General features: G+C 48.3%; 1 protein-coding gene across 3 annotated transcripts in view; it reads right to left on the reverse strand.

Annotated features, from left to right (window-relative positions):
- The window catches only part of Rassf8 (Ras association domain family member 8), a 49,278-nt gene that overhangs the window by 7,923 nt on the left and 13,898 nt on the right, over window positions 1-27,457 (reverse strand). For 2 of the 3 annotated variants that reach the window (XM_042673440.1, XM_042673441.1), the window contains exon 2: window positions 23,926-24,013. The gene's annotated coding sequence lies outside the window, so the exon portion shown is untranslated. Of the gene's footprint in view, window positions 1-20,452; window positions 20,517-23,925; window positions 24,014-27,457 lie in introns of those variants that run through there. The other variant, XM_042673442.1, reaches the window with a different exon arrangement.

The raw sequence follows: 27,457 nt of genomic DNA on the forward strand, positions 1-27,457 counted from the left end.
CATTGTAGATAAGAGTCTCACAGGCTTTTCTGTCTGGGCTGGCCTCCTAAGTGGGGATTACAGCATTAGCCACTCAGGCCAGGCTCAGTTTTTATGTCTGATATTGGGTTCAGTTCAATAAACCGGCTGAAGTTAAGTCACAGATACGTCACCAGTACCACACTCCTTCCCAACCCACCCAGCCTCTCGAGTTACACGGTTCCATTTTTACTGATGGGTTAGTTATTTGAACCCGGGGCCTGGGCACTGTCCCTTCTCCACCCAGGGCTGGTGCTCCACCGTTTAGGTCACCACTTCCACCCATTTCCTGGTGGACTGAAGAGTCTCACAGACTCTCCCCAGACCTCACCCTCTGGAGTAGTGAGGGTGGCCGGGAGCCAGGGCCCCGCTACACAGTTAAGTTTAAAGACGGCTGTCGGTGTCTCGGGAGCGAACGCGTCCTGCCCGGCTGAGCTCGCGCCCTCCTCCCTGGGTTTGTGAATCTTATTAAGCTGAAGTCACTGCTCACACACGAGATGCCATTAACAGCCGTGCTTTCCTGTATCTGTTGTTTTACCCAATGCTGGGTTAAAAAAAAAGATGATCTCGGTTTCTGCCAGGCAGAAAGCTTTACATCCTTACGACCAAGCCGGGAGTTCTGAAGGGCTTGTTTCTTGGTGCACAAACGTGAACGCAGTTGGCTTTCTCCCCATCAGCTTACACCATTCTTCTCCACATACATTTTAAACAAATGTCAAGTTTTTTGGGGGGCATATCCCTAACTAATCTAGGATTTATTTTGTTTGTCCATTGTTTGGGGGACTTTTTTTTATTACTTGGTGTAATGTTAATGCTTGCGGGTTGTAGTAAAAGCTGATCTAATTGAGATGCAGCCTTAATGTGGATTAGTGTGTGTGCACCGAGGAGTGTGCGTGCCAGGACTGTGGCTGAACTCGGGGCCTGTACTCTCCCTTGGACATTTTACTTCAGGCTGGCCCTGGCACTGAGCTTCCCCTTTTTAGTGGTTCACTGGCTTTGAACGGTGATCCTCCTATCCCAGCCTCCCGAGTAGCTAGCTAGGACTACAGGAGTGAGCCCTGAGTGGCCAGCTGGTTTTTGAAGGCTTATCATGGCATGATGTTTCGCGATGAATGGCATTAACAGGCTTATTTCAAAAAACTAAAAACTGTCCTTGTGAAACAGTATTTACTGCAATCATAACTTTGTACATGAGTTAGGACAGGCCAGCCTACCTGGCTGGGTGCAGGCCAAGGAAAAGAACGCAAATTATTTTCTCCAGGGAAGGTACAAAGAAATCCCTTTGGGAAGACTCTCTGAACGATTGTTTCCATCAAAAAAGCTAAGGGACAGGGCTCAGAGCCTGAGTTCAAGCCCAATATCAGCAGAAAAGAAGGAAACAAAAAGTACATAACAATAGAAATCATGGTGTTATTCAGGGATCCTTTGTAGAGACCACCCTTCCAACCTCCTCACAGGCCCCCCCCTCCTTTAGACACCCCACCCCGAAGCTCCAGGCCCAGCCCCTAAACTCAACCTCCAAAGAAAACAAGTCCTACACTGAAGGCGCAGGTGGTAAGCCAGCCATCACGGGAGCCGGGAGCCAAAAGGATGGGTGTTCCCCTGAGAATTTAGAACCAGCCTTCCAAAGGGCACTGTGACACCGACAAAGGCCGTCTGGCAGCTACTGACTTCATTGAGTTTTCTGAGTCGTGAGTGTATTAATTTTTGTTCAGTAACACACTGCCAGAGAATAAGTGGTGTGTGTGCGTGTGTGTATGTGTGCGCGCGCTGGCACTGGGACTTGAACTCAGGGCCCAGTGCTCGTTCTCGGCTTTCTTTTGCCCAAGGCTAGGGCTCTAACCATGTGAGCCACACCTCCACTTCTGGATATTTTGCTGTCACTTAGCGTTTGTTCTCACAGCTGGTGCTCTACCACCTGACCACCCCCCAGTCCCAGTTTTTTGATGATTAGCTGGAAGTCAGAGTATCACAGAATTTTTCTGCCTGCCCTGGCTTCGAACCAAGATCCTCAGATCTTAGCCTTTTGAGCAGCTGGGATTATAGGTGTGGGCCACCAGAACTGGTTTGTGTGCATTATTATCATTGGTATCAGTATCAGCATGAAAAAAAACACACCTACCTATCAGTGGTATTTTTCTGTTCTGTCTTTGCAGATGCACTTTTCTTACTATTTATAGAAGGTGGAGCCATAGGGAATCTTAGGAAGTGATTTTACTGGAACGAAGATCTCACGTGAGAAGTATAAAAACAATACGTTATTGGGTCCCGTTTCTTGCTGTAGCGTTACAAAGGAGGAGTCTGCGGTTGGGATGGGAACAGGGGAGAACAGGAGAGGGGTCACAGGGAGCCAAACACGTCACACGCATAAGCCGACCTCTTCAAAGCCAGGGACAGGTGGCTCACGCCCCTCATCCCAGCTACGCAGGAGGCTGAGAGCTGAGCATCACGGTGTGAAGCCAGCCTGGGCAGGAAACTTCATGAGACTCTTATCTCTAATAAACTGCTCGAAAAAAAGCTGAGAGTGGCTTCAGTGGTAGAGCGCTAGCCTTGAGAAGCTCAGAGACAGCACCAGGACCAGCCCCAAAACCAAACCAAACCACAACACTGGACAGGGAGGTGTGGCTCGAGCAGACGTGAGAAAGCGTGGGTGAAAAAGCCCAGGGACAAACAGAAGTTACCTAAGCTTAGGAAATAAATGGACCAGCGAAGCTGGGCACCGGCGGCTCACGCCCAACATCCCAGCTACGCAGGAGGCTGAGGGCTGAAGATCCTAGCTCAAAGCCAGCCCAGGCAGGAAAGTCTGTGAGACTCTTATTTCTAGTTAATCATCAAAAAGCTGGAATGGGAGGTATAGTCAAGAAGTAGAGCACCAGCTGTGAGCAAAAAAGCTAAGAGACAGCACCCTAGCCCCAAGTTCAAGTCCCAGCACTGGCACATACACACCAAAAAAACACATGCAGTGCAAATGTATAGATATGGTCAAATGAGCCAGATTTACATCCATCTCTCTCTCTCTCTCTCTCTCTCTCTCTCTCTCTCTCTCTCTCTCTCTATATATATATATATATATATATATATATATGTATGTATATTGTTGGTCATGGAGCTTTACCTCTGGGCCTGGGGGCTGTCCCTCAGCTCTTCAGCTCACGGCAAGTGCTCTACCACTTGAGCCACAGCCACTTGAACCAGCCACTTCTGGTTTTCTGGTTTTTAATTGGAGATAAGAGTCTCATGGACTTTCCTGCCAGGGCTGCCTCTGAACCACGATCCTCAGATCTCAGCTTCCTGAGTAGCTAGGATGACAGGCGTGAGCCACTGGTGCCTGGACATATATTTGATACAAAAAGCCACTGAGCAATTAAAAAGTAGCAAACACTCATGATGAAGACTAAAATCTTAAAAATGTGAAAACACTGACAAGAATTAGCAATTCATTTCCTTAGGATGACTCTGTATGAAATGAAAGTTAATTAAAAGTTTAGGCTGTTGTGCAGTCATCAGGGAAACGCATGTTTTTGTAGAGCTAGCTAACACGAGCTCTACGCTTTAAATAACATCGCCTTGGGCTGCTATTCAAATTCATATCGCATGGTCTCACGAGTCTTTGTTAAGACCAATCTAGACTTTGAACTTACTATTTTTTTAACACTAATGTGCTTATGCAAATATGAGTGTGTGTGTGTGTGTGTGTGTGTGTGTGTGTGTCCGTCTATCTGTCTGTGTGTCTGCCGGCCTGCCTGCCTGCCTCCTCTCCTTCCTGCCCTTGCTAGGCTGGTGGTCTACCACTTGAGCCACAACACCTTCAGCTCTGTTTCTGCTAGTTCTTCCTTTCTTTATCTCTTTCTTTTTTGCCAGTCCTGGGGCTTGAACTCAGGGTCTGGGTGCTGTCCCTGAGCTTCCTTTGCTCAAGGCTAGCACTCTACCACCTGAGCCACAGGACCACTTCTGGCTTTTTCTATGTATGTGGTGCTGAGGAATCGAACCCAGGGCTTCATTCATGCTAGGTGAGCACTCTGCCACTGAGTCACCTGCGCAGCCCTTTGCTGGTTATTTCTAAGGAAAGCTCTTTTGAACTCTTCTGCCTAGAGTGGCCTCAAACTTTGATCCTTCTGCTCTCAGATGATCTCCAGTAGCTAGGATAACAGGAATGAGCCATTAGAGTATGGCGACTCTGCTTTCTTAAATGTCATTTGAACTAGAAATCAAGGGCTCCTTCCTTAGTTCACAAGGGTGAGGAACGCGTAAACAAAGTACATACTAAATTAACCGAGTTACCAAGGATGCCATTCAAGTGTCTGCAATCATCCAGCATCAAACACTGTATTCCTGATTATCTGAACTGCTACAGGTTCTCCAAACAATCAGCCCACAGAGACCCTCTCCAAAGTAAAGACCCTTAAGAAATGAAGTAAACCTAGGGACCAATGGCTCACACCTTTAATCCCTGTTACCCAAGTGGCTGAGATCTGAGGATGGAGGTTCAAAGCCAGCTTGCCAAGAAAGTCTGCGAGACTCTTTATTTCTAACTAGCCAATGTAAAGCCTGATGTGGAGGTGTGGCTCAAGTGTCAGAGCATCAGCCTTGAGTGAAAGTGCAAGGCTCTGAGTTCAAGCCCCGGTACTTGCATGCATGTGTGCACGCACACACACACATGCATACACACATAGCAATGCACACACACACAGAGCAATGCACACACATGCATATACACACAGAGCAATGCACACACATGCACACACACAGAGACAATGCACACACGCACACAGAGCAATGCACACACATGCATACACACAGAGCCAATGCACACACATGCATATACACACAGAGCAATGCACACACATGCACACACACAGAGCAATGCACACACATGCATATACACACAGAGCAATGCACACACATGCATACAGAGCCAATGCACACACGCACACAGAGCAATGCACACACATGCATACACACAGAGCAATGCACACACATAGCAATGCACACACATGCACACACACAGAGCAATGCACACACACAGAGCAATGCACACACATGCATACACACAGAGCAATGCACACACAGAGCAATGCACACACACAGCAATGCACACACATGCACACACACAGCAATGCACACACATGCATACACACAGCAATGCACACACATGCACACACATGCATACACACACACAGCAATGCACACACATGCACACACACAGAGCAATGCACACACACACAGAGCAATGCACACACATGCATACACACACACAGCAATGCACACACATGCACACACAGAGCAATGCACACACATGCATACACACAGAGCCAATGCACACACATGCACACAGAGCAATGCACACACACAGCAATGCACACACATGCACACACATGCATACACACACACAGCAATGCACACACATGCACACACACAGAGCAATGCACACACACACACAGAGCAATGCACACACATGCATACACACACAGCAATGCACACACATGCACACACAGCAATGCACACACATGCATACACACAGAGCCAATGCACACACATGCACACAGAGCAATGCACACACATAGCAATGCACACACACAGAGCAATGAATACACATAGCAATGCACACACACACAGAGCAATGCACACACATGCACACACAGAGCAATGCACACACACACAGAGCAATGCACACACATGCATACACACACAGAGCAATGCACACACAGCAATGCACACACATGCACACACATGCATACAGAGCCAATGCACACACATGCATACACACACAGAGCAATGCACACACATGCATACACACACAGAGCAATGCACACAGAGCAATGCACACACATGCACACACACAGCAATGCACACACATGCACACACAGCAATGAACACACATGCACACACATGCACACACACAGAGCAATGCACACACATGCACACACACATAGCAATGCACACACATGCACACACACAGAGCAATGCACACACATGCACACACAGCAATGCACACACATGCACACACACAGAGCAATGCACACACATGCATACACACAGAACAATGCACACACACGCACACAGAGCAATGCACACACATAGCAATGCACACACATGCACACACACAGCAATGCACACACATGCACACACACAGAGCAATGCACACACACACAGAGCAATGCACACACATGCACACACACACAGAGCAATGCACACACATGCACACACAGAGCAATGCACACACACAGAGCAATGCACACACACACAGAGCAATGCACACACATGCACACACAGCAATGCACACACACGCACACACACAGAGCAATGCACACACATGCACACAGAGCAATGCACACACATGCACACAGCAATGCACACACATGCACACACACAGAGCAATGCACACACATGCACACACACAGAGCAATGCACACACATGCACACACACACATAGCAATGCACACACATGCACACACACACAGAGCAATGCACACACATGCACACACACAGAGCCAATGCACACACATGCACACACACACAGAGCAATGCACACACATGCACACACAGCAATGCACACACATGCACACACACACAGAGCAATGCACACACATGCATACACACAGAGCAATGCACACACAGAGCCAATGCACACACACAGAGCAATGCACACACATGCACACACACAGAGCAATGCACACACATGCATACACACACAGAGCAATGCACACACATCCATACACACAGAGCAATGCACACACATGCATACACACAGAGCAATGCACACACATGCATACACACAGAGCAATGCACACACACACAGAGCAATGCACACACAGAGCAATGCACACACATGCACACACAGAGCAATGCACACACATACACACACACAGAGCAATGCACACACATGCACACACACAGAGCAATGCACACACATGCATACACACAGAGAGCAATGCAAACACATGCATACACACACAGCAATGCACACACATGCACACAGAGAGCAATGCACACACATGCATACACACACAGCAATGCACACACATGCACACACACAGAGAGCAATGCACACACATGCACACACACAGAGCAATGCACACACATGCACACACACAGAACAATGCACACACATGCACACACACAGAGCAATGCACACACATGCATACATACATAGAGCAATGCACACACATGCACTTAAAAAAAATCCAGGTTACCAGGCTGGGCAGGTGGCTCAGTGGTAGAGTGCTCACCTGGCATGCATGAAGCCCTGGGTTCGATTTCCCAGCACCATAGACAAAAAAAGCCAGAAGTGGCGCTGTGGCTGGAGTGGTAGAGTGCTGGCCTTAAGCAAAAAGCTCAAGGACAGCGCCAGCTCTGAGTGGAGACCCCAGGACTGGAAAAAAAAAATCCAGGTTACCGATTTTGGAGGCTAATCATACGCACCCTGGTTCTCTTCAAACATGACAATAAAACTAAGCTTTCTTAACATTAAGAGAAGCAGCTATGCCAACTCCCTACATATGGGAAAATAAACCTTTCAAAAGTGAACACATAGGTCCTGACACCAGAGAGCTTTGTGTTTGTTCTGCTGCAGCAATGTTTCGAGAAACAGAAGCCATTTTTGCCAAAGGATTTAAGAGAAATTGATAAACTGAGTCGCAGATTTCTCCATGGTTGTGCTTTGCCACAGAAATGCGATTTACAAAGAACTCCAGACTGTTTCTGCCACTGCTGATCTAAACATGCACCTCGCTAGGTGTCTCTCTGTTTGTACCGGTGCTGGGCCTTGAACTCGGGGCCAGGATGCTGTCACTTAGCTTTTTCACTCAAGGCTAGCGCACCTGACGACCTGAGCCACGGCTCCACTTCTGACTTTTGTAGTTAACTGCAGGTAAGAATCTCACAGATTTTCCTGTCCAGGCTGGCTTTGAAGCGTGAGCTTCCCATGTCAGCCTCCTTTGTAGCTGGGATTATAGGCGTGAGGCACTGGTGCCTGACTTTTTTTTCCCCTTCCCTTTTTTTGTTTTTGTTTTTTTTTCAACGACGATTCATATTTTTCTGAAAGAAATAAATGTCAACTGTGTGAATCAGTTCTTCTGCTTCTAGAGCCAGGTGGCGTTTTTCTACAGCCCATAGTGTGCACCGAATCTTTTCTCACTAAACCTGTGTGTGCAAGTCTTATAAAACTGGCCAGAAAAAGTCCCAGGGATAGAACGGGCTTCCGTGCTGCAAAGCAGGCTGGAGAGAAAGCTCATTAACAAATTACAGCTTTAGGGCTCAATAAATTTTATCAGTCGCATTGGACTATGGGAAGGATGCCATTAAAATTTACAGGGCAATACCAACAGTGCCATAAATCTCAAAAGCATGACACAGTTTATAGCCACTCACGCCCACAGGAATGGAAGCCAAGGGGCCATAACAGTAAAGTTCCTAGAAGGTGGACGCAATCTACCATCCATCAATTAGAATGAAGCTGCTGCTGTGTGGCTTTTTTTGGTGCCACTCATGGGCCTTGAACTCAGGGCCTGGCGCTGCCCCTGAGTTTCTTTTGCTCAAGGCTGGCGCTCTACCACTTGAGCCACAGCGCCACGTCTGTTTTTCTGGTGGTTCATTGGACATAAGAGCCTCATGGACTTTCCTGCCATCCTTCCACGTCGGCCTCCTGAGCAGCTAGGAGTGCAGGTGTGAGCCACCGGAACAGGGCAAGGCATTTGGCTTTCTTCACATTAGATGGTCATTAAAGAATTTTTAAACCTGCCAAATGCCCAGGTTCATACCTGTAACCCTGGCTAATTAGGTGGCTGAGATGTGAGAATCCTGGTAAAAGCCAGCCCTGGCAAGAGAGTTTGTGAGGCTTTTACCTCCAGCAAAAAGCCAAAAGTAGAGCTGTGGTCCAAGAGGCAGAATCCCAGCCTTGAGTGAAAAAAAACCAAGCAAGAGGGCAAGGCCGTGAGTTCAAACCCTGGTACAAGTGTGAGCACACACACTCTTACACACACACTTAATGTTAAAGATGCTCACCATGTGTCTTTTTGGTCACTTGTATGGCTTGAGCTCAGGGCCGAGGTGCTGCCCCTGAGCTTGGTGCTTCCTCTATTGCTCTGAGACACACTTCCACTTCCAGCTTTTTGGTGATTAACTGGAGACAGAAGCCTCACTGACTTTATTGCCCAGCCTGGCTTTGAACCATGATCCTCCATCCTCCTGCCTCCGCCTCCTGAGCAGCTGGGATTACAGGCGTGAGCCACCACCACCTGGCCCCACTGTACTTTCGGTAGGTCTGGATCTTGTCACTGCCTTCCCTCTGGTCTCCCTGAATTTTGCATAGAATGCAGACGCCAAGAGGTTATTTTTGTTTGGGGTCCTGGGGCTTGAACTCACAGGCCTGGGTGCTGTCCCTTAGCCCTCTTTATTTTTTAATCCAAGAGGAAGTCAAGAGGAAGAGTGTGTCGTATGTTTAGTTGCTAGTTAAAGTGAGATCCCCCCCACACGCTTGCCTGCACCCGTCTGTGTCAGGAAGAGGCTCCCCGTTTTCACACACTGCGTAGGATGTTAGCGGTGGCAGTAAGAAGGGCCAGATGTTTTCCATGTCCAGCTGTCGCAGGCACCAGCACTGGCGTGGAGACACACAAGCCCGGCTCTGGCACAGGGCCAGGGCGTGGCCACATGCCGCTTTAAATGACTCTGGCACTGCAGGCATTTCAAACGTCAACAGAATTTCCCAGCTGACAGCCTCCTGCTTTAAGTAATTACAGAGGGGTAAAGAATCCGGTGTTTTCCAGGCTAATGCAATCAATCTAGCTCTTAAAAAAAAAACTTTTAATAGGTTTAGAGCTCTCTGTTGGATTAAAAATCTTTGTGATGAAGAGCAGGCAAACAGACAACGAAAAGGACCAGGAAACATTTCCCTTAGAACTCTGCTGTATGCGAGCGCAGCAATTTCTGAACCCTTTTTAAAATGGTCTCATTCTATAAACTCCTGTCTGTCCCGGAGAACACGCAACTGGAATATCAAGAGTTCCAGAAGTTGACTTTGGATACAGTTCTACAGTCTGATTTGTCAACACTGCAAAAGTCCTTGTCTAGATGGATTTTATTCTTTTTTTGGTGCCCTAACTAGGACTTGAACTCAAAGTCTGGGTACTGTTCCAGAACTTCTCGCTCAAGACTACAACTCTACACCTTCACTTCCTTTTTGTTTGTGTTTTGGCTGGGTCATTGGAGATAAGAGTCTCAGGGCTTCCCTGCTCCCACCCGCTTTAACCTCGGTCCTCAGATCTCAGCCTCTTGAGTAGCTGGGATGACAGGCGGGAGCCACTAACACTTAGATACCTACATGATTTTGACAAATTGGTTATAAACATAAAATCAGAACAATACATAATTTTAGCTTTTTTGCTTCTTTTTTAGTGAGTAAAGCACTGCCCTATGCAATATTTTGACAAGCCTTCTACAAGATGTTTAAAAGTTTTACAGATAAAAATAAAATAAGCAAGTAATCCTAAGAGCAATCAGTACTAATAAACTGCTAAAGACCATCTTGGAGAAAGTTCTTTTGTGTGTGTGCTGGTCCTGGGGCTTGAACTCAGAGCCTGGGCGCTGTCCCTGAGTCTCTGCTCAAGGCTGGTGGCTCTGCCACTTGTGCCACAGTGCCACTCTGGCTTTTTTTTTTTCTTGTAGTTGATTAGCGGTAAGAGTCTCACAGACTTTTCTACTTTTCTGCCTGGGCTGGCTTCAAACCTTGATCCTCAGGTCTCAGCCTGAGGAGCCGGGATGACAGCCACCTTTAAAAAGAAAATACCAGCCGGGCGCTGGTGGCTCACGCCTGTAATCCTAGCTACTCAGGAGGCTGAGATCTGAGGATCGCAGTTCAAAGCCAGCCCGGGCAGGAGAGACTGTGAGACTCCTATCTCCAATAAACCACCAGAAAAACCAGAAGTGGCGCTGTAGCTCAAGTGGTAGAGTGCCAGCCTTGAGCTGAAGAGCTGAGGGACAGCGCCCAGGCCCAGAGTTCAAGCCCCACGACCGACAAAAAAAAAAAAAAAGAAAATACCACACGACTAAGAAAGTTTTATTTTGTGCTAAGCACTGACATTTGGGATTTTGTTATAGCACCTGCTATGATCGATCTGAAGTAATAGAATTTAATTCAGCCATACAGGCACTTAACGTAAAACAGCTTTTAAGTAGCTGCACAGAGGGCTTCAATTCAGTGTGTCATTTATGAGGACGATGCATCTGGATCCCTGTCGCTACCCCATCTTCTCCCCATCTTCCCCGGCTCCATGTGCACCTCTGCGCGTTGATCTACGGCGACGTTCACCTCCTCCACTCACCTGCACCTCTTCACGCTTCACAACAACCCCACCCCCAACTTCCCCCTCCGGACACCCATGCCCTGAGACTGCAGCCCCTTGTTTAAAGCTCACCACCGGAACCCTAACACCGATCAGACTTTTTAGTCCACGGGTTTGCAGGCGTTTGCATGTGGCCCTGCATACGTTTTCATACACATGTACTAGTTAGCTCTAACTTCACGCGAAGGAACACGTGAGTCCGCCCTTCATCGCTCTGAGTCTGACTTAAGTCACAGAACCTAATTTTTTTTCAGGTCCATCCACTTCCCGGCAAACAATGTCAACGCCAGGAGAAGATTAACGTAGTAATGTGAGCCCAATGTCCAAATTTCAAATGGAGATGTTTTTCCAGGGACAGGTCGTAGACGCATCGGAGAAGGCATGCGTGGAGCCATCCTGGCCAAGAACATGGGAAACTCTGTCACCAGCTCTGGGCAACTTCACACACCAAGCACACACACTCTTTCGCAAGACTCACGCATGTGGTGCTGAAAAAACTTACAAGGTATTTTGGTCCATTTACTTGGAACAGATTTATAGGGAAAACATGCCGATCAGATCAAGACAGTGAAACATCTTGAATTTTCTGGGTTTCTCTGAATAAGAAATTTTAAGCTGGGCATCAGTGCTTCACGCCGGGAATCCTGGCCATCCGGGCAGCTGAGATCTAAGGATCACAGTTCAAAGCTAGCCTGGGGAAGGGAGGTCAATAAAACACTCACCTCCAGTTAAATAGCATGGAGCTGAAGGTGGAGATGTGGTTCAAGTAGTAGAGTGCTAGACTTACGCGAAAAAGCTAAGGGACAGCATTCAGGCTGTGAGTTCACACACACACACACACACACACACACGTTCTAAGCAGCCATCTATCATAAGGTGTTGAAAATTTAAAGGTCCAGCAGTAGATAAAATCAGAGTAATCCAGAAATCTGTCAAAAAAAGTAGCTCCTCGAAGTAGCTACAAAAGGTGTAGAAACTGTTGCACCTGTGAGCCCAGGCTGAGGCTGCAGGATCCCAGTTCCCCGCCAGCTGATCAGAAAAGTCCCTGAGATGATTCAATTCACCACCAAAACGTGGGGCGTGGAGCTGTGCTGTGAATAGCAGTGTGCTAGGCTTGAGTAAAACAGCACAGGGGCCGCGCCAGGCCGAGTTCCAGCCCTAGGACCTGCACAAAACAAAACCAGCACAAAACAAAGGTGGTTCATGAACTGGCAGCTCATGGTTTTCGCCACCAGAGGGCTCCCTTCCCCCAGCGACACCAACGGCTCAAGGGTGGACTTCCACCGGGAGGCCAAGGTGATTTACATAATACAATTAAGCCAAATCACTGCCGGGCGGCGGAGGGATAGGGTTTCCTGAGAGAAAAGCAGTCTGCAGAACCGCTGCCAAGCTAGGGACAGTTAATGGGAGAGAACTGGCAGAAGTTTCTAGAATTCTTACTATATGACTTACTCTTGAACATTCCTCGGCTAAAGACTGCAAACGCATCTTGTCATTTTTTCCCCTTAGTTATGCATATCAACCCTTAATTTTGTGTGCCAAATTAGCTTTCGGGATAAAAGCCTTGGGGACCGTTCTAGAGTTCTGCGTGCATTTTACAACAGATAGAGGAGAGAGAGAAACCCTCAATCCACCATCCCTACTCATCAAACACCCACCACACCTGAGCGGTAATACAAGGAGAAAGAGCCAAAGGTTTCAATCCAATTAATGAAGGGCCACCCAATTCCATCTAGTGCTTACTGCCACAAGCCACTGTCACGGCAGACGTGACGCGCAAGAGCTGCAGTGAATAATTCCACCTGTGGAGCCGGGCGCCAGTGGCTCACACCTGTCATCCCAGCTACTCAGGAGATCTGAGGGTTGTGGTTCAAAGCCAGCCCGGGCAGAAAAGTCTCTGTGAAATTCTTCTTTCCAAGGAACCATTAAAAAACCAGAAGTAAAGCGAAGGCTCAAATGGTAGAACACTAGCCTTGAGAAGAAAGAGGCTCAGGAGCAGCGCCAAGGCCCTGAGTTCAAGCCCCACCCCTCCCTCCCTCTCTCACACACACTCACACACAAATCCATCTATGTCTTCCAGGACAACTCAGCTTAGATCCTTCTGGTTAGCAAGGGGTTAAACTGTTCTAAATATAATATTATTCCACGAAGTTTCACAGGAAATTCCAAAACAGAGGTTAGTAAACCAAGAGAAATCTCAGCAGTGTGTTCATGAAATTATTTATGTACAGCTGGGTGCTGGTGGCTCACGCCTATAATCCCAGCTGCTCCAGGAGTGCTTGTCATTATTTATTATATAGTAACAGAGACACAGACACACAGAAAAGAAGAAGTATCAACATGGAAACGACCTGGATAAATGTAGTTGTCCCCTCCAGCAAGACTTACATAGAAAAGGTTGCATGGTTGTTGTTTTTACTTGACAAAGCAAAACTTTATCTCTGTTATTTTTCAAAAAAAAAATAAATGGGGACAACTTCGACACATCACCAGAGTTTGGTGAGTGTTAACTATGGATGTATTTAGTGTTGATGTTTTACACTGCCTAGGAGGCCCAACTGTTCATTACACAAAAGGACTGTCAGGCTCAGCACGATCGATTACTTCTGTCTGCCACGGGCACAGCCCGCAAGTTGATGCATTTTGCCATGCCTTGTCTGAAGGCTGTCGGTGAACAGACACCAGCTGTCAGACAGGATGGTGTGCAAACCATGGCTCTACTATGGAGTAACCACCCATTTGCTTTAGCTTGAAGATGGAAATAATCACTAAAACAGATCAGGACCAAATCTCAATAAAAACGAACTCTGAAGACGGGGCCTGCCGTGCCCTATCACTGAGTAAGGAATTATAGCTCTTATGGGTATTAGTAGAGTTTGCGTTTGTCAAGGGTGAGTACTACTTGGAAGGGCACGTCTCTACGGATACCGGGCAGCTGGCCTGGGACTGTGCGGGGTCCACATCCGCAGCAGTCGTGCAGGCTGACAGTTGTCCTGGAAACCCCCAAGTTGCCTCTGTGTGTGTGTGTGTGTGTGTGTGGTTGCCTCTGTGTGTGTGTGTGTGTGTGTGTGTGGTTGCCTCTGTGTGTGTGTGTGTGTGTGTGGTTGCCTCTGTGTGTGTGTGTGTGTGGTTGCCTCTGTGTGTGTGTGTGTGTGTGTGTTTGCCTCTGTGTGTATGTGTGTGTGTGTGTGTGGTTGCCTCTGTGTGTATGTGTGTGTGTGTGTGTTTGCCTCTGTGTGTGTGTGTGTGTGTGTGTGGTTGCCTCTGTGTGTGTGTGTGTGTGTGTGTGTGTGGTTGCCTCTGTGTGTGTGTGTGTGTGTGGTTGCCTCTGTGTGTGTGTGTGTGTGTGGTTGCCTCTGTGTGTGTGTGTGTGGTTGCCTCTGTGTGTATGTGTGTGTGTGTGTGTGTGTGTGTGGTTGCCTCTGTGTGTGTGTGTGTGTGTGGTTGCCTCTGTGTGTGTGTGTGTGTGTGTGTGTGGTTGCCTCTGTGTGTGTGTGTGTGTGTGTGTGTGTGTGGTTGCCTCTGTGTGTGTATGTGTGTGTGTGTGTTTGCCTCTGTGTGTATGTGTGTGTGTGTGTGTGTTTGCCTCTGTGTGTGTGTGTGTGTGTGGTTGCCTCTGTGTGTGTGTGTGTGGTTGCCTCTGTGTGTGTGTGTGTGTGTGTGTGTGGTTGCCTCTGTGTGTGTGTGTGTGTGGTTGCCTCTGTGTGTGTGTGTGTGGTTGCCTCTGTGTGTGTGTGTGTGTGTGTGGTTGCCTCTGTGTGTGTGTGTGTATGTGTGTGTGTGGTTGCCTCTGTGTGTGTGTGTGTGTGGTTGCCTCTGTGTGTGTGTGTGTGTGTGGTTGCCTCTGTGTGTGTGTATGTGTGTGTGTGGTTGCCTCTGTGTGTGTGTGTGTGTGTGGTTGCCTCTGTGTGTGTGTGTGTGGTTGCCTCTGTGTATATGTGTGTGTGTGTGTGTGGTTGCCTCTGTGTGTGTGTGTGTGGTTGCCTCTGTGTGTGTGTGTGTGTGTGTGGTTGCCTCTGTGTGTGTGTGTGTGTGTGTGGTTGCCTCTGTGTGTGTGTGTGTGTGTGGTTGCCTCTGTGTGTGTGTGTGTGGTTGCCTCTGTGTATATGTGTGTGTGTGTGTGTGGTTGCCTCTGTGTGTGTGTGTGGTTGCCTCTGTGTGTGTGTGTGTGTGTGTTTGCCTCTGTGTATGTGTGTGTGTGTGTGGTTGCCTCTGTGTGTGTGTGTGTGTGGTTGCCTCTGTGTGTGTATGCGTGTGTGTGTTTGCCTCTGTGTGTGTGTGTGTGTGTGTGTGTGGTTGCCTCTGTGTGTGTGTGTGTGTGTGGTTGCCTCTGTGTGTGTGTGTGTGTGGTTGCCTCTGTGTGTGTGTATGTGTGTGTGTGGTTGCCTCTGTGTGTGTGTGTGTGGTTGCCTCTGTGTGTGTGTGTGTGTGTGGTTGCCTCTGTGTGTGTGTGTGTGGTTGCCTCTGTGTGTGTGTGTGTGTGTGTGTGTGGTTGCCTCTGTGTGTGTGTGTGTGTGGTTGCCTCTGTGTGTGTGTGTGTGTGGTTGCCTCTGTGTGTGTGTGTGTGTGTGGTTGCCTCTGTGTGTGTGTGTGTGTATGTGTGTGTGTGGTTGCCTCTGTGTGTGTGTGTGTGGTTGCCTCTGTGTGTGTGTGTGTGTGTGTGTGTGTGGTTGCCTCTGTGTGTGTGTATGTGTGTGTGTGGTTGCCTCTGTGTGTGTGTGTGTGTGTGGTTGCCTCTGTGTGTGTGTGTGTGGTTGCCTCTGTGTGTGTGTGTGTGTGTGTGTGTGTGGTTGCCTCTGTGTGTGTGTGTGTGTGTGGTTGCCTCTGTGTGTGTGTGTGTGTGGTTGCCTCTGTGTGTATGTGTGTGTGTGTGTGTGTGTGTGGTTGCCTCTGTGTGTGTGTGTGTGGTTGCCTCTGTGTGTGTGTGTATGTGTGTGTGTGGTTGCCTCTGTGTGTGTGTGTGTGGTTGCCTCTGTGTGTGTGTGTGTGTGTGTGGTTGCCTCTGTGTGTGTGTGTGTGTGTGGTTGCCTCTGTGTGTATGTGTGTGTGTATGTGTATGTGTGGTTGCCTCTGTGTGTGTGTGTGTGTGTGTGTGTGGTTGCCTCTGTGTGTGTGTGTGTGGTTGCCTCTGTGTGTGTGTGTGTGTGTGTGTGGTTGCCTGTGTGTGTGTGTGTGTGTGTGTGTGTGTGGTTGCCTCTGTGTGTGTGTGTGTGTGTGTGTGTGTGGTTGCCTGTGTGTGTGTGTGGTTGTACATGCGCATGTGCCGGTACTGGAGTTGGAACTCTGGGCCTCTCCTCTGCCTTTAGCTGTTTCTCTCAAGGATGAAGCTCTACCACTTTAGCCACAGCTCCCCTTTCAACGTTTTGCTGGTTCACAGACTTGCCTACCAGGGCTGGCTTCTAACTCAGATCTAACTCAGATCTTAGCTTCCTGAGTCACTTGGATTACAGGCGTGAGCCACCAGTGCCTGGCTCCAACGCTGCCTTTCACCCGAGGAGGTTCAGAAAAGTAGTGGTTATAAAAACAGAAGTATAAGGTGAAAACTAGTAATTATGTTCTTCTGAGGATTTCACAAAGAGCCGATTCGAGCAGCAACATGGAAAGGAAAAAAAATTCTATCACGGGAGGGTTAAAATTCTGTCACGGGAGGGTTATCTGACAGCGCCTACATATCAAGGGAGAATGACACCACTAAAAACATGCAGGCACGCAGAAAATGCATATGACACAGAGCCGATAAGAATAAGCCACAAGGGGCTGGGAAGGTGGCTCAGTGGCAGAGCGCTTGCCTTGCATGCCTGAGGCCCTGGGTTCGATTCCTCAGCACCACATAAGCAAAACGAAAAAAGCTGGAAGTGGTGCTGTGGCTCAAGTGGTAGAGTGCTAGCCTTGAGCTGAAGAGCTGAGGGACAGCGCACAGGCCCAGAGTTCAGACCCCACGACCAGACCAAAAAAAAAAAAAAAGAATTGATGGACTTTCCTTCCCAGGCTGGCTTCCTACTGCAGTCTTCCAGATCTGGGTCTCCTGAGCAGCTCATGTTACAGGTATGAGCACCTCGCCCAGCCAGATCCTTTTATTCTACAAGAACTTTCAACAGCTGACAAATGTCTAATCTTGGGCCATGGCTGGAATTCTCATTCCATGATTAAAGTGTCTTAATTAGCAGACTGGTCTCCACTCTGGGTCCCATTATCGTGATTTTACTCAGCTGACTAAATTGACAGAAAAGCACTGGAATTGGAGCGACACCGGCTTGGGAGTCAGGAGACCCAGCCTGGCCTCGGGCAAGCTGGTGCCATGGGACGAGAACCTTCTAAGCACACAGGCACGTCCCCATCCACAGGACCGAGCAGAAGACTGTCCCTCATTGGGGCACGAACAAGGCTCCAGGAGTGCCAACGCGCTGGGGCCCCGGGGGTCTTTCCGTGGAAAAGCCCCATTTCCCTGCGGGTTGATGACATGGCCTGGGATTCACAAGGGAAAAGTAGGAAGACCTGGAAGATTCTCCCCATCACTCCCTGACCTGCCCCCTCCTGCATGACCACAGAGACAACAACGGGCAAACAGTGCTCCTAGCCACAAGCAAACTCCGGGGGATAAACTCTGCTGTATGTGGGTGCCTTGTGCCCGCCCTGGGCGCCCTCACTCAAGGCTGGCGCTCTCCCACGAGCCACACCTCCACTTCCGGCTCTTTGGTGGCTACAGCCTTTCCTGTCCCGCTGGCTCTGCACTGTGACCCTCCGCTCTCACCCTCCTGAGATCCCAGCGTCTAGACACCTGGCTTCACTTGGACATCGATTCTCTAGATCTGAGACGAGGAAGAGTCAGATGATGGCGGCATTCTCACAGCCCTTAAGACCTGTGCAGAAGAAGCCACCCCACCTGGGTGATAATCCCAGGTGTTCCAGGCTGGTATCAGGATGTGACTCAAAGCCTCACGCCCGCTTGCTTCTGAACTGGCGCTCTACCACTTGAACCACACCTGCAGCCCGGCTTTTGCCCTTTTATTTTGGAAATAAGGTCTTGGGGACTTTTCTACTCGAGTTGCCCTTGAACTTGGATCCTCCAGACCTCAGCCTCCTGAGTGGCGAGGATCCCAGGCGTGATGCATGAGGGCCTGTTCCCGCACACTCTTAGAACGTGAGACAGCCATAAAATGCCATGTCACAGTCACGTTCAAGCGCTACAGTGGAGGAGTGACAGGATTGCACGAAGCTGCTTCAGCTGGCGCCGGCGGCTCCCGCCTGGCACCCCAGCTCCGCAGGAGGCTGAGAGCTGAGGATCGCGGTTCAAAGCCAGCCTGGGCAGGAAAGGCTGTGAGACGCTGATCTCCCATGAACCACCAGAAAACCAGAAGTGGCGCTGTGGCTCTAGCGGTACAGCGCCCGCCTTGAGCTGAAGAGCTGAGGGACAGCGCCCAGGCCCTGAGTTCAAGCCCCACGACCAACAACAAGAAAGGGAAGGAGGGAGGGAAGGAAGGAGGGAAGGAAGGAAGGAAGGAAGGGAGGGAGGGAGGGAGGAAGGAAGGGAGGAAGGAAGGAAGGGAGGGAGGGGGGGAGGGAGAGGGGGAGGGAGGGAGGGAGGGGGGGAGGGAGAGGGGGAGGAAGGGAGGGAGGGGGGGAGGGGGGGAGGGGGGAGGGGGGAGGGGGGAGGGGGAGGGAGGGAAGCTGGCTCCAGACACTGCTGAAAGGCTATGAGTGTTGTTTGAGAAGCAGGTGGAGGCGTGGTGCGCTCGCACTCTCTTCATTAAAGGCCTCACGGCTTCTTGTGCCAGTCACCTCCTCAGCGCTGACCGTATGGCAGGTGCCGTGCTACTGGCTCTGAGCGTATCAGCTTATTGAATTTTCCTAACCATTAATCAGGTGATGTTATTACTCCTCCTTTCCGGGAGACGCCATGGCACAGCAGTTACCCAGACCTCACACCTCACCGGAGAAAAGGCCGGGACCTCATTCAGGCATTCTCAACCTCATCCCCATTCTACAAAGAAAACAAAGAACTAAGGGCTGAACACACGCTGCCTCTGTTTCACGAAGCCGTTACAAAGCTGGGCACCGCGCCTGTCAGCCCAGCTACTCAGGAGGCTGAGACGGGAGGATCCTGGTTTGAAGCCAGCCTGGGTGGTAAAGTCTGTGATTATCTTCTCTCCAATGAGCTATGAACATGCTGGGAAGTGGAGCTGTGGCTCAGGCGGTAGAGCGCCAGCCTTGAACACAAAAGCGCAGGGACGGAGCCCAGGCCAAGTTCAAGTCCCAGGACTGACAGCAAAAAGGGAAAATAAGGTGGGGGGAGGGGAGGTAGGTCCTCTTCCCTCCCTCTCTGTTCTCGTCCTGAGTGCCGAAATCAGGCACTCAAGGGCTGGGAAGGTGGCTGTGGTAGAGCGCTTGCCCTGCATGCCTGAGGCCCTGGGTTCAATTCCTCAGCACCACATAAGCAAAAAAAGCCGGAAGTGGCGCTGTGGCTCAAGTGGTAGAGCGCCGGCCTTGAGCTGAAGAGCTGAGGGACAGCGCCCAGGCCCAGAGTTCAGGCCCCACGACCGACAAAAAAAAAAGAAACCAGGCCCTGGACAGATGCCACAACTTGACCCTGAAAGTCTCAGAACTCTGTGCCAACACGGTTAGTCCTGGTCCTGGCTGAGCGGCTGACGTATTCTGGGTCAGTAGGGCGAGAGCGATAGGACGGGGACACACTGCCTTCACCGCGGACTCACCCTGCGCGCTTGTGACTATACAAGAGTTCATGATAGCGTCACGAGGGCGCAGCCCTGAAGCCGGCGGTGAGTGTGCATTCATTTTCGGGGGGATGGGCTTGAACTCCTGACCTGAGCACCAGGCTGCTTCCCACTCTGGGCTGGTCTACTGGAGGGAAGAGCCTGATGGATTTTTTTTTTTTAACCTGGGTTGGTTTCAAATTGAGATCCTCAGATCTCAGCCTCCTGGATGGCTGGGGTGACAGGCGTGAGCCACCGGTGCCCTGCTTACAGCTTCCTGAATATTAGGTGTGTGTGTGAAGCCATATCTACAGACATTTTCAACGGTCACCGAGTCCTGAGCTTTTCATGTTTTATGTTAAGTAGGAACCACACGGAACCTACCTTGAAATCTGAAACGCTCTGTGATAATTATCAGCAAGCATCTCAAATGCGAATCGTGAGGCTTTCGTCAGCTTTATTCTACCAAGGAAGTTTCAAAGTGTGGGAACATGCTGCCTGCTTCCCATCTGCTGAAAACGGAAATACAATGGCTCAGTCGCGACGGACGACTGTGTCTCCCACCACCCAGGGAAGGATGACCAGTGAAATTCCCGTGTTCACTGTGCTTGAATTCTTCAGGCTTGGAGGCCTATTGAGCATCTTGATGCAGGTTACCACGACAACCTCCACTACTTAAAAAACTGTTCCCCACCTCTTCTCAGCTGTAAGATCAGGTCAACCCTTCTGAAAGTTTGGTGGCTCACGTCTGCAAGCCTCCTGGGCAGGAGCTGAGATCTGAGGGTTCCAGTTCGAAGCCAGCTGGAGCAGATAAACCTGAGAGACTCTCATTCCAACGAACCCCTGCGCAGCAGGAGAGGAGGCCTGGCTCACGCGGTAGAATGCCAGCCTTGAGCAAAACAGCCAAGTGAGAAGGGGAGCTTTATTCAGAAATAACCTCCTGGAAACCAAGTATACAGATGTGAAAATAACTTCCAGGACAGGAGACCTGCGCGCATACACAGAGCTTATGACACTTGAGAATGTTCCAAAATCATTTCCCACACGCAGCTGCCACCATCTGTACCCTTTAAAAAACGAGGTGGAATTACTTGCAGAACAGTCTGGAAAAATAGAGCTCAGTCCTATTGATCATTATTTTCCTTCATTCATGCTGTTTATCGGGAAGCACCAGGAAGGGAGTGGAGTGCAATTTTGAACAGAAAGAAAAGAAACAAGCAATTTAATTTACTGATTTACCAATCTTCTTCTTCTTTCTTTCTTTTTTTTTTGTCAGTCGTGGGGCCTGACTCTGGGCCTGGGCGCTGCCCCTCAGCTGAAGGCTGGCGCTCTACCACTTGAGCCACAGCGCTACTTCTGGCTTTATCTGCTTATGGGGTGCTGAAGAATCAAACCCAGGACCTCGTGCATGCAAGGCAAACGCTCTACCACTGAGCCACCTTCCCAGCCCCCAATCTTCTCGTTTTAAATTTTGCACTATTTTAAATTTATATGAAGCTGTAGGATATGCAAAGTGAGCAGGGTTTTTTGTTTGTTCGTTTGTGTTGGTAGGGTGTATTGAACTCAGAGCCTTGAGTTCTTGCTCACCCTTTTTTGTTCAAGGCTGGGGCTCTGCCACTTGAGCCACAGCTCCACCTCCAGCTGGAAATAAGACTCTCATCGACTTTCCTGTTCTGGCTGGCTTTGATCTGTGATCCTCAGCTCTGGGATTACAGGCATGAGCCTCCACTGTCTGGCAGGTTCTCTTTGCATTTTAAGTCAGGAATTAAAGGCTGCTATTTTGAGCATTTAAGAAAATTTAAAAAACCAAAAACAATCCCAGAAAAACCTAAAAATCCTTTAGCAGTAAATTCTAAGTCAGTCAAACCATCTCCACCTGCGTAACTGTGAATGCTCCAAAGAAACTAAGTAATTGAAAGATTGTAGCCCAAACCTGCACAATTCCTAAACGCTAAGCCTAAATAACCCACGGCTTCTCCTGGTATACACGACACCAAACTCCTCCAAATGAAACAACAGTTTATCTATGAAAGACCTCTCTGTGGTACAGCTTTGTCAGCAGCAGAGCTTGGAATATAACTGCCAAGAATTTTAGTTGAGCGACAACGTGCTTTGCTTTTCCTTTGTGCTTCATTTTGTTTGGTGTTGCTTCTGGGGCTTGAACTTAGGGTCTGGGTGTTCTACCACCTGAGCCACAGCTCCACTTCTAGCTTTTTCCTGGTTAACTGGAATCTCACAGATTTGTCTACTTGGGTTGATTTCAAACTGTGGTGCTAAGATCGCAGCCTCCTGAGTAGTGAGGATTCCAGCAGTGGTCCACAGGTGACCAGCAACCTTTTATATTCTTCTTTTCCAAAGAGGCTGAGATCTGAGGATCGTGGTTCAAAGCCAGCCCAACCAGAAAAGTCCCCATGAGACAATTAACCCCTCATCCCCATAAAGATATACATAAAACCAGAAATGGAGCTGTGGCTCAAGTGGTAGAAAGCTGGCCTTGAGCAAAAGGGCTCAGGAACAGTGCCCAGGCCCTGAGTTCAAGCCCCAGGAACAACACCAACAAAAAAAAAAGGAGGGAGTTATAATAGAACCATTCACTGTGAACACCTGTGGTCTTGTGGTTACTGTGTTTTCATATCTACAAACTTTTGTGGCAAGGTCTTTGTAGGAACTGAAATCGGTGAGGGTGAGTCCCTCTGAATAATCTAGCAATTACCAGAAGGTTCTGAAGCTATTGCTTTCCATCTCAGGGAGAGACCTTGGAGAGCCACCATCGAATCAACTCTGTAAGCACATAACTTATGTCAATGAGCGCTAGCTGGCTACTGCCCTTAACGAGTTCATCCACCTGTAACGTGTGAATGCTTGATTCCCGAGTAAGTCACTTACTACAAACAGGGCAAGTGGTTTTCTCTTCTGAGACATTTAAGTCACCCCAAAATGTTACAAAGACAGCGCTGGGACACCCAGCTACGCCCGCCGGTCAGAAGGCTGAGGGAGGAGGAGAGGGAGTTTGGGGCCAACCTGGGCTTTGGGGGAAACTATCTCAGTAACTCAAAGCCAGGTGCCAGGGACCCAGGCCTGTAATCTCAGCAAGCTGAGATCTGAGGATACGGGTTCAAAGCCAGCCAGGGTAAGAAAGTCTTGAGACTCTTACCTCCAATTAACTAGCCAAAAAAAGGTGAAGTGGAGTTGTGACACAGGTGGTAGAGCACCAGCCTTGAGAAGAAAAGTTAAGGGACAGTGCCAAGCTCAAGCCCCAGTACTCACACACACACACACACATGCACACACGCATGCACACACACATGCACACCAAATCCAAAAAACTCATACAAGACTAAACAAAGCAGACAAGACATGTCACGTGTTTGTGTAACCTTTCCTCAAGAGTTTTTGGATGCCTTTTTTTGTTTTTGGTTCCAGTACTGGGGCTTGAACTCAGGGACTGGGCACTGTCAATTAGCTTTTGCTTTTTTACTCTAGGCTGGTGCTCTACCACTGAGGCCACAGCTCTACTTCTGGCTTTTTGCTGGCTCATTGAAGATAGAGTCTCACAGGCTTTCTTTCCAGAGGTGGCTTTAAATAGTGATCCTTGGGTCTCAGCCTCTTGAGTAGCTGGGATTACAGGCGTGAGCCACCGGTGGCATTCAGCAATGGGTCCTCTTTCAGTACAGCCAGTGGCAAGCACTACTGAGCAGATGAGAAGCTTGAAGCATGGGGATTTTCAGGCTGACCAAGGTTATACTGGGCATTTATCTGAAAACCAGTTGCCTATCTTTGTCAACTTTCCTATGAGGAATGTTTCCACGTTTCAAGAGACACCCCTTCCTTCCAGTTCAAAGTAGAAGCCAGCTTACCTCAGAATGCTGGAGTCTCTGTGCCAGAGCTGGTGAGGTAGTCCTAAAGAAAGGCAGAGCACTGTTCTGGAACAATCTGCACAGGCACCTGAAAAAGGCACATCGTGCTCTTAGAGTTCTAGCTAAAAAAGGCAAGTTTACCCCCCTCCCCCCAGCCCGGACTGGGGCTTGAACTCAGGGCCTCTCCACTCGAGGCTGGTGCTGCACCACTCGAGCTGCACACCCACTTCTGGGTGTTTGGCTGGTGGTTAACTGCGGAGTCTGCACAGACTGGCTTCCAACCCAGACCCTCAGGTCTCAGCCTCCTGAGTGCCTGGATCGCAGGCGGGAGCCGCTGTGCCTGGCTGATTGCCTCGTTTTGTGTTGCAATCATCAAGGGAGAAATCACACTCGATTAAGAGTTCGCATCACTTTCCCGGGACGCCCCAGGAGGCACTCCTGGTCGGTGAACTGGGTTTCTGAGGAGGGAGGGGGGCTTTCTACTTGGTTTCAATTCACATTTTTATGCCTCTGTGTAAAAAAGAAAAAGAAAAAAAGAAAAGGGGCTTCCAGGCTTTTTAGCAGTTATTTGAGGTCCATCTTGTTCTAGGGTGATTTCTTGCTTTGCTTTTTTACATGTTGCCAGAACAACGTGTAATACCACAACCTTTTTTTTTTTTTTCTTTCCAAACCAGTTACAGTTAGACATTTTGAAACTGCCTAAGGCTTAGGCTAAAACAAAGTTGACAGGGGGATCTCCGGTTTATTTATTGTTATCTTTTTGTGTGGCTAGCACTAGGACTTGCACTCAGGGCCTTGAGCTCTTGCTTAGCGTTTTTGTTCAAGGCTGGCACTCTACCCCTTGAGCCACAGCTCCACTTTCACCTTTTTGGAAATAAGAGTTTCCTGGACTTTCCTGCCTAGGCTGGCTGGGCTGACAGGCGGGAGCCACTGGCCCTGGGGGAGATCTTAGGTTTTTATTGCTAAAAAGTACCAACAAAATCATGCCACTTTTCCTTGTTGACCTTAAAAATCACTTTTACACGGTAAGAAGAAAGACAACTTGACTCCTTCATGGCTGAATTCTATGAGATAATAATATGAAGAAAAGTAAGGAAGAAATCGGGGCATTTTTACCTGTTGGGTTTAGACTATGTCCTTCAAAGATGCTTCCACATTTGTTTACAGAAAAGTTCCCTTTAATGAGAGGACCAGCGTTCATCCACCATCTTTATCACTTTCCAAAACATCCAACTCCTTCTCTTACAAACAGAAAACATCCCCAAAGGTTTCAGTTCTTAAATTCTTATTATAGAAAGTATCAAATTATTCACAGCACAAGAGGCCAGATGCTGGTCGCTCACACATGTAACCCTGAGATCCAGGATCACAGTTCAAAGCCAGTCTGGGCAGGAAAGTCCATGAGACTCTTATGTCCAATTAACCAGCAAACAGTCAGAAGTGGAGCTGTGGCTCAAGTGGTAGAGTATTAGCCTTGAGCAAACAAACAAATCTAAGCAAGAGCTCAAGGCCCTGAGTTCAAGCCCCAGTACTAGCACATGCACAAAACAATAGTCTACTCAGGAGGCTGAGATCTGAGGAACGTGGTCTGAAGCTAAGCTAGCCCTGGCAGGAAAGTGTGTGACAGACACTTTTAACTCCAATCAGCTATCAAAAAAAAAAAGGCTAGAGATGAAGTTTTGGCTCAAGTGGTAAAGCACTAGCTTGGAGCAGGTGCTAAGGGGCTCTTCTCTGTCTGTCTCTTTTTACAAAGCAGTGAGCATTCACACCCCATGTCCAACCAAAAAACTGTCTATCGCAAAGAGAAAACTAATCTAAAATCCTAAATAACTCTGCTATAGATAAAACATGGGTGCTTATCTGTGTAAGGGATCTCTCTCTCTCTCTCTCAGTGCTGGTCCTGGGACTTGAACTCAGGACCTACACACGCTCTCAAGGCTAGTGCTCTGCTATTTGAGCCACAGACCCATTTCTGACTTTTTGCTGGTCGCTTGGAGGTAAGAGGCTCATGGACTTTTCCGCCCAGGCTGGCTTGGAACTGTGAGCTTCAGACGAATAGGGTAGGCTATCTCTGTGCATCTCTTTGTAGTCACAGAAAAACGATTTCATGGATCTCAAATATTCCTAAAGCTTTTTTTTTCTAATAAAGAATGGGAACAAAGTGTTTTCTTTGAAACTAAACTTACATTCATTACCAAACAATTCAGTTCTGCCAAAAGCAATATGTAGTGTTAACAGGAAAGGCATTTTAAATTTTACATGTTAAATGTAATGTTCTGGCATAAAATAATTATGGAACCGAGAAGGCAGGCTTTCTGTGGAGAGTTCATTATGGCACTAAGAGCCATTTTATTGGGTAAAGAGGGCAGTGTAGTCCAGCACTGATGGCTCTCGCCTGTAATTCCAGTTACTCAAGAGGCTGAGATAGGAGGATCACAGTTCAAAGGAAAGGCCATGAGACTCTCCAACCAAAAAGCCAGAAATGCAATGGTGGCTCAGGTGGTAGAGCTCTAGCGTTGCACAGAAAAAGCTAAGAGACAGTACCCAGGCCTTGTGTCTGAGTTCAAGTCTCAGAACTGTCACACACACACACACACACACACACACACAGAACAGGGAAGTGAGAATAACAAAACCATTTAAATAACACACTTAATATGCTGTTATCCTATTTAAAGTAAGGCAGGGATTATAAAGAAGATAAAGATTTTTCTTTCTGGTTAATGGAAAGAAATCCATGTCTTTTCATTTTCCATTAACATTTATGAGACATAGCTAATATCTAGTAACAATAATAAAAAAATAAAAGTCTAGTACAATAGTGTTCACATCAGAGAGATAACATATATCCGATAGATTTTCAGTAAGCCTTCATTAAGTATACCTTTGTATATGACTGTACGTTTTCAAGGCTTTTCCATCTTAATTTAAGCAGATGACAGAGTTCAGGGACCCAAAATTTAGATGACTTGATTAGAAAGCTGTTACGGGAATTATAAAATAAAATCAGAGTGTGTGCCAGTAGCACACACCTGTACCTAGCCACTAAGGAGGCTGAGACATGAGGATCAAAGTTTGAAGCCAGCCGGAATAGCAAAGTCCATGAGACTTTTGATCTCCAATGAACCAGCAAAAAGCCAGAAGTGGAAGTGTGGCTCAAACAGAGCACCAGACTTGAGTGAAAAAGTCAAATGAGAGTGCAAGCCTATGAGTTTAAGTCCTAGTACCAGTGCACGTGCGCGTGCACACACATGCGCGTGCGCGCGCGCGCACACACACACACACACACACACACACACACACGAGCTACTTTCTAATCAGGAAAAATTCAAGTTACTTTTAACCTAAGTAAGTAAACTTCAAAGGCAGCCACTTCAAAGACACGAAGGTAGAAAGCATTTTCCTGAGAGACTGAAATGACGTGTGGCGGCTCCCAGCTCAGCTGCTATGGCCATTTGTCTGCCACATCATGGGGTCTTGTTTCATTTCTTCTTTTGGGGCCAAGTCCTGAGTGGAAAACCCAGGGCGTTTA

This window comes from Dipodomys spectabilis, unplaced genomic scaffold (assembly GCF_019054845.1).
Source record: "Dipodomys spectabilis isolate Male_0828 unplaced genomic scaffold, ASM1905484v1 ptg000836l, whole genome shotgun sequence".
Taxonomy (NCBI): domain Eukaryota; kingdom Metazoa; phylum Chordata; class Mammalia; order Rodentia; family Heteromyidae; genus Dipodomys; species Dipodomys spectabilis.